This window comes from Dipodomys spectabilis, unplaced genomic scaffold, assembly GCF_019054845.1.
Source record: "Dipodomys spectabilis isolate Male_0828 unplaced genomic scaffold, ASM1905484v1 ptg000121l, whole genome shotgun sequence".
NCBI lineage: Eukaryota > Metazoa > Chordata > Mammalia > Rodentia > Heteromyidae > Dipodomys > Dipodomys spectabilis.
This window is the reverse complement of record NW_024870798.1, coordinates 1,576,127-1,589,869: the sequence shown is the minus strand read 5'-3', so window position 1 is coordinate 1,589,869 and position 13,743 is coordinate 1,576,127. Positions and strand designations below refer to the sequence as shown.

Below are 13,743 nucleotides of genomic sequence, written 5' to 3'. Positions count from 1 at the left end.
TGTGTGTTAGAGATACAGAATAATAGGCTCATTTATTGAAAACTTGTCATCCTATATTGAAAGCTCAATTTAAGCATACAGTTTTCCAGTTACTTTGCTTACCTATCACTTCTGATCAAAAATTCTCTTATGGGTGTGTATAGTATCTTTGAATAAATCACACGATTTGCAAGTACTTAACATCTTAAGGAAATACAGTCTGCTTCTACATTTTTCATTCTATGTGAAAAACCCTTATTTTTTGTTTTCCTGTTTGCGGAATAAATGCATTCCTGGAAACAGGATATTGACAGCAAATCTGAGTGTAATTTTCATTTTGTAGATTTCAAATATAATATAAACTTGTATTGACTAGTCATTTTTTAAAAATGAGTGATATTCATGAACACAATATTTTGATGCCTTTATGTTAATTGAAAATTTCTATGTTAGTTCATGTGTCTAATTGATTTAACCATTATATTATTCATGTATAAACATTGCATTGCACTTTTTTATTTTTATATATGAAATAATCCCCAAAGGTTTACTTTAAAGTGATAATAGGGGAGTTGTCTTCATGTTCCAAACTTTATATTTACTTCAGTAAAAGTACTAGAAACACACGATGTTTACTGGAGCAATATAAAAGCTGAGAACGCATTTCTAAAGAGAAAGGATTTATTGATTACAACATAGAATAGAGTAAAAAAAGGCAAGTTTCTTGCTTGAGACTGCATAAATTTCATATGAATGTAGCTCAAGATGAGACTCAAAGATAAATTCATATTTATATTACTGAGATTTACATCACAATATAAGCAATATAGATATTTTAAGGAATTGGTCATTCAAAGCCCTAGATAGTTAATGGATGAAGAACGGAATTGAAAATAGCAAAGGAAAAACTATTCAACAGGCAGCTATAATGATTTTATAGTACTAATATGGAAGTAATGGAGCTTTTCCCTTTCTGAAGAACATTTAGCCAGTAATTTCAATGTAAGTCATCAATTGTAATAAGTCTAAAGCCTTTCCCCCGAGATACCCAAGAGTACTATTCTCATCCTCTGAAGTGTAAATAAGTAATTATTTTCATTAGCTTTGCTTAATATTAATTTACTTGTAGTAAATAGGTTTAAATGTCTTCTCTTTCTCTCAATTTAATAACATATATTTGTCTCTTTCTGTTTCTTCTCACAAGCCTGAAATCAATATTTCAAAGTAGCATAAGCAGGAAAACAAAATAACCTGATACAACAATCACAAATCCTGAATTATGTGAAAAAATCCACAATATAAAAAGTAAATCTGAGGAAGAGGAAAAACAATGACAGAATAACAACAGAAATTTATCCTTGCAATCTCTAATGAAACAGAGATTTAGAGTCCTAGCAGGTCCTCCACATCTAGAAGGTCACATCAAATCAGCTATAATTATAGATATGCAGCTATAAATATAGACATAAATATAGACATAGAATTCATAAGAAGATTTTATACCGTCTTCACAAGAAAACAGAAATCTATGAAAAGGTGTCAGCCAGGACTACATTGGGCAACACATTCAAAAGCACATGTGCAGTGTGGAAAGGACAACATTGAAAAAAGCAGGAACAGAAGTGTACATCAGAGAAAGCCACACCCATACACATAGACAATTCACCATACCACTGGACAGTCCAAATAGTCACTGGAACCACAAATATTAACATCACAACATCTCACCACAACTGATTTCTATTCCTACATTTAATGGACTCGACAAAAATGCAATTCCAGAAAAACACATCACAACAGGAAACCAAACCAAGACCCGGCAAATCAACCAAGAATATAGAGAGTCACCTATTAATATCATAGATCTCCCAAAAGAAAAACTCCAAATGGGCAGAACAAATCAGAAAAATACAAGAAAAGTGATTACAAAGTAGTATAATTCACACAGTAAATAACCAGGCATTAGAACAGACAATCAAGGATGTAGAAGATAGTTATTAAAAAGTATTACAGATACTGCTGAAAAATGTGATTAATGGAAAGATAGAAAACCTCTACAAGGAAATTTGTGAACAAGATGAGACCAACCAGTCATTAGCAAAATAATTCATGGAGATTTCAAACAGAAATATAAATAAATTCTGTGAAGTCAAGGGAGTCCAAGAAAAAATGGATGCCTAGTTAAAAGATATGAGAGAAGACACAGCTAAGAAAACAACCCTTACATCTCCCCCAACCAAGTAAAAACTGTACAGAAAGTCCATACAAGACCTAAAACAAAGCTTTAATAAGGAGACAGAACCCCTGAAAATGACCAATTGGAAGACAGGGAAATCACAAACAAAGTAGAAAGTCTCCACAGCAAATAGATGACATAGAAGATAATCTCAGGGACAAAGACAGAATAGATCTAACAGAAAAGAGGAACTAATCATTTAGAACAAATCCAAGAAATAAGAAATGATCTTGCCAGAACTTCAAGACTCAGTTAGAAGATCAAATTTCAGGGAGATTGGTATCAGGAAGGAGAAGAGCAAGAAACTAAATGGATGGAAAGCATATTACAGAATTCTAGCAGAGAACATGCCAAACATCCAAAGAGATAGGCTCATTCAAAGAAGAGAAGCCTTTAGAAACCAATCAGAATTCTAGAACTGAACAATCCACCATGATATCATAATCCATTAGAGGATTATTAAAGATCAAGGAAAGGATTCTTAAAGATGCCATAGAGAAAAGATTGATTATTTATAAAGGATATACAGTCAGAATAAATAAAGATTTCTTAGCTGATATGGTAAAAAGGAAAGCCTGTCATTATATATGACAAACATTAAAGGTAAACAACTACCAACCATGAATACTGTCCCAAGCCAAACTCTCCTTTACATTTAAAGGATATATAAACATATTTCATGACAAAGAAAACATGAAACAACCTATGTCCACCATATTATCAGAATAGAATATAATCAAATATATCCTACATAGAGAAGATCAAGAAGAAGAGGAACTGGTTACATAAAATGCTCCCTACCAGAGAACAAGGTGAATATGTTAAAAGTAGATGAGGCACAGCTCTTAACAACAGGTGTATAACATAGCAGGACTTATCAGATATTTCTGTCTTAACTTTCAATATCAATGGACTTAAATTTCCAAATAGAAGACATAGATTAGATAGTAGTATCAAAAACCAAGATGCATCTATCTAGTATCTATGAGAGACACATTATCAAATACATTCTATGAAGCTAGAATTAGACTCCTACCCAAATCACATAGGGACTCTCCAAAGAAAGAGAACTATGAACCATACTCTTTGATAAGCATTAATGCAGAACTTCTTAATAAAATTCTAACAAACCAATTTCAGCAACTAACAAACAAATCATATGGTATGATCAAATTAGATTCATCTTGGATTTGATTTGATTCAATATTCTTGTCAATAAACCTAATACAAACCATCAGCAGAAGCAGGGACCAGAAACACATGATCATCAATAGGGATGTAGAAATAGCTTTTAACAAGTTCCAATACACCTTTATGATTAAAAAGTCTGAGAACCTAGGAATGCATGGAACATTCTTCAATATTAAACTGAGTATGTATATGACAGAGATAATTATCATTTACCTAAGAGTGGAAGCATGAAGACATTAACATGAGGAATGAGAAAAGGATGTCCACTCTCTACTACTCTTCAACATGGTAGTGGACTTTCTTGCAAGAGCAATAGACAAGAGAAAAACAAAGCAGATCCAAATAAGGAAGAAGCAAAACTATCCCTTTTTACAGATTAAATGACCCTGTATTTAAAGGACACTGTGGATTCCACCCTCAAGTTAGTAAAGGTGATGCTAACCTTCAGCAATGTAGCAGGATATAAAAACCACAAGAATCAGTAGTTTTTCTCTTACCAACAATGGGAAGATCCATGCTGAAATCCAAAAAACAGCCTCATACACTAGCATCAAAATCAAATCAAATCTAAACAAAACAAAACAACAACAACAAAACTAGGAATTAATTAATTTAACTAAAATTGTGAAGGACGTATATGTGAAAACTTTAAAAATATAAAAAGGGAAATTGAAGGAGATTCAAGAAAATAGAACGTCTTTCAATGTTCCTTGTTGGAAGAATTAACATTTTGAAAACTGCAATACTTCCCTTAAACAATTGGCAATGCAATACTCATCAAAATCCCAACAACTTTCTTCAATGTAGAAAAGAAAGCAATGCAACTATAATATGGAATTACAAAATTACAGATGAAACAGAATGCTTAGAAATTAATTCATGGCACTATAGTCATCTTACACACACAAACACTCACACACACACACACACACACACACACACACACACACACAATGGAATTATATTCACCCATCAGAAAGATGACTTTTCACCAGTCTAAGGAAAATGAAAGGTGTGGGAAATTATATTAAGAGAAAAGAGAAAGGAATGCCGACTCAGAGCAATATAGGTTTCATGGATTCATTCCTTTATTGTAGCTAGAAGATGCATACAAATCTATAAGTAAACAAGATAGATTCTACCTTGTCCATTAGAATGGCCATTACTAAGAAAACTAACAATAGCAAACGCTGGCATGGATGTAGCCAATTGGGAACTCTATTACACTGTTGGTGGGAAATTAAACATGTTCAACCACTGTGGAATGCAGTATGGAGTTTCCTGAAAGAGTAAATATAGATCTCCCTTAAGACCCAGTAATTCCCCTCATGGGCAGTAATCCAATAAATAACAAACAAGCTCACATAAAAGCTACCAGCATAACCATGTTCAGGGCTCAGGCCCAGAGTTCAAGGACTGGAAAAAAGTTACCACTGTTGGTATTTGTTTCCGCAAACATGAACCGTTTTATATAAGATACCAAATCAATCTATTTGCAGTAGCTAGATTAGGACTTAAATGTAGTGGGTGATAAAATGGCTCCTTTGATGAATGTTAGGAAGAGATGTAGGTAATCCATGAAAGGGAGATTTTGTTGTTGTTGCTGTTCGAGGGGCTTGTAGTCTGGACTTGGGCACTGTCCCTGAACTCTTCAACTCAAGATGAGTGCTCTAATACTTGAGCGACAGTGCCACCTCTGGTTTTCTGATGGCTAAATGGAAATAATAGTCTCAGGGTCTTTCTTGCCCAGGCTGGCTTTGAACCATAGTCCTTAGATCTCAGCTTCCTGAGTAGCTAGGATACAGCTGTGAGCCACTGGCACAAGGTAATAATGGGGGATTTTTAGAAAAGAAAATCCACCTCTTCACCTGTGTCTAAACCTCAGATATTACTATTAGAACATTTCACATTTACCTCATTTCATCAGACATTTGTAAATTTTCTCTTTTCCTTCATGTGGTAATAATGCAGCCAATATCAACTCAGCTGGGGGACTGGATCAATTGTGTGGTAATTGCTAGCAGCTAATTTAAGAACTTTTACATCAAAGGAAATGAAACCCTCATTTGGAATAATTGTTTTCCCTTTTTATTACAAATCTCTGCTTGATTACTTCCTAATGTGATATTAGACTTCCTAATAAAGTGATGAAATTTTCTTTCTTTTCAACCTTCTCCCACATGTGGTCAAATACTTTAGAATTTAAAGATTTGCGCTGATAATTCATTAAGCTGACTTTTAAGAAAATGTACATTTCTGGAATTTGGTATTCTATCTTGTTCTTACATGCACAAGCTTTCTATGATTTATTTGTTCTACAAAGAATTCTACTTTCCAATCTTTCAGTGACAAATTTTAGTCTCTCTGATCAGTCTTTCTGATCCTCTCTCTGGAGTCTCATGTGAGTCTGCCTCATAAAAAATATATTAGTTATCAACTAAATGACTCTCAGCTTCAGTTTTTTGCCTGACTTCATGTAGGCTGTGATAGCAACCCTGCCTGGCTGTGCTTACTGGAGTGTGTGTGTGTGTGTGTGTGTGTGTGTGTGTGTGTGTGTGTGTGTGTGTGTGTGTGTTTTGTTTTGTAGATATCTAGGATTACTATTCAAGTTAGAAGTTTCTCTGGACCCCTGTGATCCGCTGGCCTAGAGTCAATGGGTTTTTCTCCTAAAGATACAAAGAACAACTGATTAAATTCCTGTTAATTGTCTCAAAATGAGGCAATCAGGCATCCTTGCAAATTCATCAATAATGCTTTCTAACCACTTACAGAAGTCGTCTATCAAGATGGCTTTTCAAGGTTGACTCTGAAAAAAGTTCATTTCCAAGTAGGCACCATAAAGTAGATCACATTCCTGGGATCAGACATTTGGAAGGAAGGGGAACCTTCCTTCCTTCTTTTATGATCGATCAAACCATAATATTCTTCAGTTGTGGCCAGCCTGGGACACATATTCTCAAGAACATTCTGTTGTGTAAAAGAGGACCAACTTTCAAAATAATGGTGTAAATACTTGTCTACTACAGACTCATTTATCTTGCTTTTATCTGTTGTTATTTTCATTACTTCAAACAGATGGATAATTTATATTGGGATTAGACAAAGTATTAATGGACTAAACATTCACTTTACTTTCATATATCCAATATAGTACACTTAACCCGTAATGGACAAATAAATCCAACTCTAGAAACAATGTCAGGAATATAAAATAAGCCTTAATACGTATAATCTGGCACACATACAACATCATCTACTCAAAAATTCAGTCTCTCTGTAAATATTTGGTATGAAGTAATAAAAATTCAATTAATGAATATGACTTTTAAGAATCATCTGAAATAGTCCTCGTGTATATAATTTTATAGATGTCACCTGGGCAAGAATTTAACATGCATGTAGAAATCAATTTTCCACAATTTAAGCTATATGAGAGGGGTCATACCCTCGTGTACTATCCAGTGTGAATTTTACCACAGTGCTGAACCCTTCCAACTAATACCAAGTATCATGTGCAATAATTTATTATTTGATGTTAAGATGAGTGCTAAGTGTAGAATACACTTTGAAGTATTACATTAAATCACAGAAATGAAGCAATAATGATATGTTATTTGTTTAAATTCTTATGCTTCTCAATTTTACAATTCATAAATATATTATTAAAATTATTTTCACTTTCTTTTCTATAGCTGCTAAAATTAAAATTATATATTAAACATTCAATATTAAGAAATCAATAATAAGAAAACTATTATTAAAATGATATGCTATTAAACTGATTTGAATTATACTTCTAAAAATTGTGATGTAAACAAGTCAATAGAATTAAGGGTGATCATTTTAAAACTTAGCAGCTTGTTATTTTTTTTATTTTATTTTTTGGGTCCGATTGTGGGTCCTGAACTCTGGGCCTTGGCGCCGTGCCTCAGCACTTTAGCTCAAGGCTAGTGCTCTACCACTTGAAATAGAGCACCACTTCTGGTTTTTTTCTTTTTGATTATGTGGTGCTGAGAATCAAACCCAGGCCTCAGGTATGCAAGGCAAGCACTCTACCACTGAGCCACCTTCCCAGCCCAGCAGCTTGTTATTTGTTTCCTAATTGTGTCATTTGTTATTCTTGTCATTCAAGTCATCTCTTCATCTTAATTGTTTAGTTTTCTATTTTATCTCTATTGGTTTGCTGATTGTGTATTTTGTTTTCCCTTTTTAATGACTGATATGAGGCTGAAAATCTGTATGTTAGTTTATTACTTGCTATGTTAATGTAAAATTACTGCTTTCCACAGTTGTTCTACTCTATGATACTACAGTATTTCCCTCACTCCGATCTCCTGTATTGCTGCTCTCTTATATTATATTTTATTTTTTATTTAAATTTTATTGTCAAGGTAATGTACAGATGGGATATAGTTACATAAGTAAGGTAATTAATTTATTTTTTTCTAACTTGTTACATTTTCCCCTATTTTTCTCCCTTTTCATTCCTAACGCCCCCCCAAGATTATTTACAACATATTGTCTTGTGAGTACTACTGTTGCATAGGTTCCCCCTTTGTCCTTTGTCTCACCATTTTGTTTTATTTTCCTTTCCCTTCCCTAGTTCAGATCAACATATTTAAAATACCCAGGGTATCAAAATCAAATACAGTGACTACAGGGGATGAACCATAGGTGGGGAAAACACAAAAGGATAAAAAGAAATCACATAGTACGTTAAGAACAACAACAACAAGCCGGGAGCTGGTGGCTCACGCATGTAATCCTAGCTACTCAGGAGGCTGAGATCTGAGGATCGTGGTTCAAAGCCAGCCCGGGCAGGAAAGACTGTGACACTCCTATCTCCAATAAACCACCAGAAAACCGGAAGTGGCGCTGTAGCTCAAGTTGTAGAGTGCTCGCTTTGAGCTGAATAGCTGAGGGACAGCGCCCAGGCCCAGAGTTCAAGCCCCACGACCGACAAAAAACAACAACAACAACAACAACAACAAAGAACATGTCTTGGAGTTCATGTCACTTGGAATCACCTTATACGATCATATGTACATAGCTATTGACCTATTCTGCTCATCTACTAAGATTATCCTTGATGTACACAATAATGCTCCCCTATTACCCACTTATCCCACTTCTGGGCATATAACCAGGTGATCACAAACAAGGCCACAGTAAAGCTACTACTGTGTATCACAGTAATATTTACCAAAAACGACACACACACACACACACACACACTCACACACACACACACACACAAACACAGATATACACACATGGAAAAATATGCTTCCATCATAAAGAATGTGACCACCACATTTATAAGGAAATGGAAGATCTTGGAAAAATCATATTAAGTGAAGTACCCCAGACTTAAAGAAACATAGGTCCCATGGTTTCCCTTATTTGTAATAATTAGTTTACATCAAGGATAATCTCATGTATTTTAATTTGACATTTTGTTCTATATTGAGAGTGCAACATTATTGCTATATTGTTTGTTATTATTTCTGAAAATTGGCAGGTATACTTAAAGAATTACATTCATCTTATCCATTATAGAAGGAAGAACAACTAAAAGAGTAACCACTACTAGGAAGAACAACTCCTACTTACTTAGATATATTCGTATGTAAGGCCAATGTTGTCCCCTGTATCCTCATGTTGTACATTACAACTCTATACCTGGTCATAATGTATATCTAGTATCTTATGCAGTGTGAACTAAATGCCCCAGAAGTTCCACATTGCTTTACTTTTTAAAAAAAAAAATTCTGTCGATGTGTGTGTGTGTGTGTGTGTGTGTGTGTGTGTGTGTGTGTGTTTACAAAGATCAGAACATAACATTTTTCTTCATTTCGAATACATCTTTCAGGTCATTGTAAGTTGTGGCTAATGGGAGAAGTCTCTTGTTATTTTAAGGATGAAACAAAAAGATATTTGTGCATGTACCACAGTTGTTTATTAGTATATTTCAACACTGAACTTTGACTTATATCTTGGCTGTTGTTGTGAATAGTGAATAACAATGAACTACAGATATATTTTCGAGTTACCCAGAGAGAAATAATCACATGATTGGTGGTTCAGATGATATTTCAACTATGATTTTTTTAGAAAACTGCATACTACTTTCTACAAGGAGAATACTAACCTGTATTTTGACCAATAGTGTAGAAAATTTCCTTTTCTTCACACTCTCACCAACATTATTACCTTTTACTTAAAAGGTAATAAAGGCCAAGTTTTTACTATCTTCAGTACCCCAGACTGTCTTAAGACTGAAATCCAACCTCCTAAATGCTTGGAATTACAAACCTTTACCACCACACCTGGTTCCTTTGATTTTTTTTTTGATAAGAGTTATAATAGTTATAAAGTAGTATCATAGTAATTTTGAATTACATTTCTCTAATGACTTCTGCTCACCAAGCATTAAGCCAGCACAGAAGTTGTATTAAACACAACTGGTAAACCCACTGGTGATATAGAGGGGTTTATGGAAAACATGTCTATTCACACTTTTGTCCATTTTAAATCAACTTTCTTGTTAATCTCATCTTTAATCTCTGTATACAGAAATCATTAATTCAAGGTAGTAAAAAAGAAAAAATTAAGCAACTCCTAACATTTTTCAATTTTTAATAACATGATATTGCTTAAATCATTTTCTGTTTATAATTGAGACTATACAACAATTTAGTTAGACCTGTTACATAGCTATATGTATTTTATTTATTTTACATTGATTGCTCTTTCCAAAGCCTGCATGTCTAATTTTGGTTTCTTTCAGTCTTAAGTAGTTCAGATTTCAATCTGAAGAACAAATGGAAGTAAACAAACAAAAAAATACAGTTCTTCTCATCTGATAATGCCTCTACAAGAATGAGAAAGAGTTCACCATTCTAAGAACCCTTAATTCTTAAGATAAAATTTGTTATAATGCTAATGTTATTACCATTTCAGTGTTGGAAAAAATTGTAATTAAAGGAAGTAAGTGCATGGCCCAAGACACACAGTGTGGAAGGAGATGAGTCAAATTTTCCAGAAGTCTTTCAGCAATACACAAAAGGTAGATAAATTCTCTCCATTCTCTGATACTCTCAATTCAATATTCATATTGTCCAAGGAATAATAGCATAGCAATTATTGCCCATGGTGATTGTTTTCTGTTACATTTTGTCTTCAACACAGACTGTGTTGGTGACATTGGGTTATCATGCACAGAGCTGAGCTTATAAATTATGGTCCAAAGTCATGCAAATTTCTTCTATCCCATAGTTCCAGTATCGTTTTTAAAAAGTACTAAATATTTTAAATATCATCACTTATTGTATTTTAAGAATTCAAGAATGAAAAAATTCACATATAATCAATCCAAAATGCTTTAAAACTAGGAGATGATAAAACAGGCCCTTGTGAAGTAAATTTTCTTCTACTTTTAAAATTATTCCGAAAGCCTTGTGCTGGTTTGTTACACCTGTAATCCTAACTTCTTGGGATACCTACTCAGGAGACTGAGATCTGTGGATAACATTTGGAAGCCAATCAGGGCAAAATAAATTCATGAGATTATTTTTCAAAAATTTTAATGAACCAGCAAAGGGCCAGGAATGGAGATGTAGCTCATATAGTAGCTCACCAATCTAGAGAGAAAGATGTAGCGCGACCTTGAAGCCCTGATTTCAAACTCTGAGCATGCCAACATGCAGGAATGCACACACACTCACTTTTTCAAAATATCTTCATATCAGTATTTTGCATTAATTTCTTTGTTAACGATATTATATGGGTAAAATAGGCAAAATAAACTTCCATCTCAAAACATTTTTATACATTTTTGTTGTAAAAATACTGTACAGAGGGGTTATAGTTACATGATCAAAGTAATAAGTACATTTCCTATCAAGCATTGTTACCTCCTCCTTTGTTTCCCCCCCACCATTGCTTCCCTTCCACCTCCACAAGTGCATTCCTCACACCCACAAGGCCCACCCAAAGTCCCCAGCCTAAATTATAAAGTTCGTTTTTCAAAATAATGTCTTGTGTATCTATTGTTATACAATGGGTCAAACTGTATTCCTATTTAAGCATGTTGTTTTTTCCATTTCCCTCCCCAAATTAGAGAAGTGTATATACAAGATGCAGATGCACCAACATCAAATAAATTGAAAACGGGGGTTATACTGTTGGGGAGGAACATATAAAAAAACCACATCGTACATTATAAATATGTGAGAAACAACAGCAAAAAAGAAAAACCACTTGTGTCTCTATCTTGGGGGTCATTTAGCTTAACATCAACTTATCTATCATATACACATAACTTTTTCAACTTTTCTGCTTATCCCAGACATATACTAGTTATTGCAAATAAGGGATACCATGGGACCTATGTTTCTTTGGACTTGGCTTACATCAGTTAATATAATTTTTTTCCAAGTCTTTCCATTTCCTAACAAATTGGGCAATGTCATTCTTTCTGACGGAGGCATAGAATTAATATATATACATATATATGTATATATATATGTAATATGTGTGTGTGTGTGTGTACACACATATACACACAGAATATTTTCCTTTTTTGTTTTTTAGAGCAACTTAGTTTTCCACCTTCATCATTTTTTCAAATGTTTTTATTGTGATTAAGTGGTTACATAATTTCTCAAATTTCACAATATTGTGGGATAGTGATGCTTAGTTAAAGTCACAAACACATTCTAACTTTGATGGAGCAAATTGTCTATCATGGTCTACAACATTTATGAGTTCTCTGAGCTTTGCAATAGAGTTATTTCTTCCATATGTATACTTCTTTTGTTTTGAAATACGTACATTTCTTTGTTTTGCAGAGCATCAGCTGTTCCCTCTTTCCCACTTGTTCCCTCCTTCCCTTCAGTGACATTGAGTTGCTTATTTCATTTTGGTCAATGTCCATTGCAGCTGATGGATCCAGCTGTTGTATGTTTTTCCCTGATTCCCTCTAGTTCTGTGTCGTCTTCCTGGTTTCACTTCAGTGTGCACATTTGATCAGCAGAATGGGGTTATTTAGTAGTGATTCAATCAGATGAGTGGAAGTACTTGGTTTCTTAAGTGTTGTTAATTTTGTCATATCACCTTACATTTTGGATTTAAAATCCACTTATCACGGAGACCATGTGCTGTTTGTCTCTTTGCTTTTGGCTTACCTCACTCAACATGATTTCTTGTAGCTTGATTGATTTCCCTGCTAATGTCATTATTTTGTCCTTTCTAATGACTGGAAAATATTCCGTTGTGTATAGTTACCACAGTTTTTGGATCCATTCATCTCTGGTGGGACATATGGGTTGTTTTCATATCCTGGCTACTGTGAACAGTGCTGCGATAAACATGGAGGTGCATGTGTCCTTGAATATTGGTACCTGTTTTTGAGGATAGATGCCTAGAAGTGGTATGAGTGGGCCATAAGGAGCGTCAATATTTAGCTTTCTGAGGACTCACCAGAGTGCTTTCTAAAGTGGTTGTGTAAGTGTACATTCACACACACACACACACACACACACACACACACACACACACAGAACGTTTTCTTGATCCATTCTTCTACTGAGGGGCATCAGGGTTGGTTCCATATCTTAGCTATGGCAAATAATGCTACAATAAACACTGCTGTGGTGGTTGTTTTAGTATGGACTTGTTTGTGATCATTTGGATGAATGCCCCAAAGTGGGATTGCTGTGTAATAGGGGAGCTCTACGTGGGGTCTTTTGAGGAACCTCCAAACTACTTTCCAAAGTGGATGAACAAGTGTACACTCACACCAAGAATGCAATAGGCTTCCCTTCTGGCCACATCCCTTTCAGCATCTGTTGTTTTAAAAATATGGAACGATTCACTAAGTTGCGCGTCATCCTTGTGCAGGGACCATGCTAATCTTCTCTGTATGTTCCAATTTTAGTGTATGTGCAGCCAAATTGAGCACAGAACATTTTTTTATATGTAAAGTGTAATTGATTTTCTTAAACTAGACAATTCAACACAAATAAGTTAAAAAGAATTGTGAAATTTTAGAACCATGTATTTCTTACATAAGCACACATTTAAGAATAAAGTCAAGATTGACATGCCAAAAACAAAATAATTCCAGATATTTGTTGTTCATGAGATGTGTAGGAAGAGGAATTCAATTATTCTACACAAGGCACCTGTCATAATGATCATTGTAGCAAATGTTAAGGTTTGTTAAAAGTTTTAATGTTTTAAATATGTTTCATTTTGGGATTTGCTTATATATGGCAAAATCAAGACTGTTTGCAGGTCATAAAATTTTTTGATAAAGTATATAATTTTTCTGG

General features: G+C 34.2%; 1 non-coding gene across 1 annotated transcript; it reads right to left on the bottom strand.

Annotated features, from left to right (window-relative positions):
* Positions 1-13,264: 13,264 nt before the first annotated feature.
* Positions 13,265-13,370, bottom strand: LOC122115572. Its single transcript, XR_006148791.1, has one exon. It is a non-coding gene; the product is annotated as a U6 spliceosomal RNA (small nuclear RNA).
* Positions 13,371-13,743: the final 373 nt, after the last annotated feature.